Raw genomic sequence first — 3,083 nt, 5'->3', positions numbered from 1 at the left:
GCTCTCATTGCTAATATTTTTAATTAAAATGTCTGGTGCAAGAAGATGGGATGCGAACATGAAAGCTAACATTATATTAGCGAAGAGGCGTGAGTTTTCAGTAGAAAAAGAATCAAACCTTCTAGACTGTGATTGCAAACGATATAATACATGACAAAACCAAATTGCCAATGGCAACTGAAGAGCTTGAGTTGGCCTGAGAGGAGCTGAAGTGAGGTGGGGAAGAAATCGAGATTTGAGCAAGAGGCAAATGGGGTTCTACAATTCTGAGCAGTAAGTGATGGTAAATAAGTGATTGTAGATGAGTTCCAACAAATGTGGTTAGGGTCATATTTTGGGTGATTTTTAAAGAACCTGAATTTGAAATTTGAAATCTCGGGAAGGAAAGCTTATTAGGAAAGCATTGGCACATGCAAAAAGTCAGTTGGGAATGAATTGGTGGCAACTTTGATTGGTTAGTATGTGTCAGATTAATTATTATTACTTATTATTCATGGGGTGAAAATATTGAAAGATTGAAGTCATTTCGTGAGTCTGAACTCTGAAGAATGATGTGGCAACCACCGAATAACTCACCAATTACGGATTGAGATGTATGACACATATTATGCACAAATGGACCAATCAATGATTCGCCATGAGTTTTAGTATGTTATGCTTGATGTTGATATTGAGATGCATGACACACATATTATGCACAAACACATATTATGCACAGTCTCATAGTCATAGGTGATGGGTTAGGGTTGTGGATTTTGGGATGGGAACGTATTGGTAATTATTCACATAATAAATACAGTCATTCAATAAAATAAATATTCCCTCCCATAAAATATATAAATGCTTTCTAGAAAAATGATTTGGTTCAAAATATAAATAATTTAGAGAGTAATCATTACTTATTTATTAATTTTGTTTCTGCAATTAATGCTTAAATGCAATTTATTGTGTTTTTCCTCACTCATTTACAATCTTATTTAATGTTGGTAAAATTGGGGGAACTAGTTTCAGTGTTTATCACATTGATGAATATCCTAAACTTATCAGATTTTGATTATTAAAATCTCATTTGAATGGTTCAGATTTTAAATTTTTAATTAATTAAATCTAGATCATTTAAATGAAATCTCGACAGTTTAGATCTGATGAATTTAAAGTGCTCATCAAAGTGATGAGCACCATAAATGGTTCCAATCGGGGGGAAAATCAATTTGGATTACATTTAATGGGTTAACTGCTATTTTCTTGATAATAATAAATTAGTCAAAGTGAAGGTTAGAGGGAGTGCACCACTTTCATTTATGTACCAAACATATTTTAGAAGTTTTTTTCATTTTTTCCCCTTTTTTTGGTGATGAAGCCACTTCCACTGTTATTTCTGTTTTGATCAAAATCTCTTTTATACTATCAAAAAGAGGATATTATTATTCATCACATTCTTCAATTCATAAAAATCTCCCAATTTCACCACCTAAGGTTTAACTTCTAACATGCCTGTATCTAAAACTCCACTAGATTCATAGCTAGCTAGCCTATTAGAACTTCAATTAAGTAAAATGTCAAACATGACTATATTTAAACCTCCACCAAGTTCATAACTAGTCTATTAGAACTTCAACTTAACCTTAAGCAAAATGTCAATTTACTTAAAACATTCAAACCCTGACTTCAGCTAATCTTGAAAATGAATAACTATATTACATCAACACGTCAAATGTCAAACAGTATCTAGTTTCTAATATCTAATATCAAACTAATTAAAGTTTTTCATCTCCTTCACTCCCTTCCATTTTCCTCTAACCAAACCAAATGGAGGCAAAATGACTAATTGTCTCTGCGCAAATTGTTACTCTACCTCTCTCTAACCTTCCCATCCAGCAGCTTCAATCGGTCTTTATGGTACGTACTTTTCTTCCTTAAAACCTCCTAGTTGCCAAAATCCAAAATGCCAATAGCAGGTTAATGAATGAATTTTAAATTGGGTTTAGCATTATATCCCCACATACTCGTAGGAATAATCTCGGCATATTAAATGGAAAGCCTAAAATTAAATGCATGGACTCTAGAAGCTACTTAAGAAAGTTGAACAACTCTGATAACCTAAAAATTGTTTTGAAATAGCTAGCATCATCGTGATCATGAATCTCATAGTCATAATGAATCCTCTATCTTTCACCCGAGGATAATTGTCTTGAGGTGATGATGGATCGAAGTCATGACAGTTCTCTAGTTCTCCCTTTTTTTCAATTAAAAAAAGAGTGATGTATCCTACGCATGTTGGGAAAGGGTTCAAAGCCGTTGGTCTTAGGGGATTGCTTGCCAGTTGCCACTTTGATTGATTTAATCAAGGACGGAAGGTTCAAAATTTCAAGATTTTGTATGTGGTGGGCTCCATTATTTATCCTGTTTTAATTGGTATAATCTTCTACTACCTCCAGTTCATTACATAAGAATTAGTTAGGAAGTTAAATTTAGTTTTAAATACAAAATCTTAATCTACTCTATCTGTTATTTTTTTCCCCTTAAAATATCCATATTAATTGCAAGGGACTTTAGAATAATTCTAATTACCCAATACATATGATTAAAAATAATAGTTTAGGAAAATCATTAATTAATTTTCTTGATATTTCTAAATTCATTATCATCAATTCCATGCATCTGCGCATAAAGCAACCAGCACCAGAGGAGGCAATGAAACTCATCACTCGCAAACCTGCATGTGAATGGGAAAAACCCAAGCAGGAGGAAGAGATTGTCGGAAAAACCGAACCCAACCCAAGCTCTACCTTTCGCCATTGAATTGAGAACTAAGTTTCAGAAATGGACTTCTTTGGCCACCTAGTTACGAAGAACAGACCAAACCACGGAAAATGAAGTAAAAAGTAGCCTAGCAACAAACCTATACAGCACATACAGCACTGCCCATTTTCAATTTGTGCTCACAGGAACTTGCATTATTTCAGTGGCAAAAGACTCGGAGAACTCCAGATGTTACAAGTCATCACATTCATCAGGAAAGGTGCCTCAACCCGATCGAATGTCCTTCACAAGAATGGCAGCCACCTCTAGCACTTCGAATA

This window comes from Neltuma alba, unplaced genomic scaffold, assembly GCF_004799145.2.
Source record: "Neltuma alba isolate B1F8T4 unplaced genomic scaffold, ASM479914v2 tig00012195_pilon, whole genome shotgun sequence".
Classification (NCBI taxonomy): domain Eukaryota; kingdom Viridiplantae; phylum Streptophyta; class Magnoliopsida; order Fabales; family Fabaceae; genus Neltuma; species Neltuma alba.
This window is presented reverse-complemented; position numbering follows the sequence as displayed.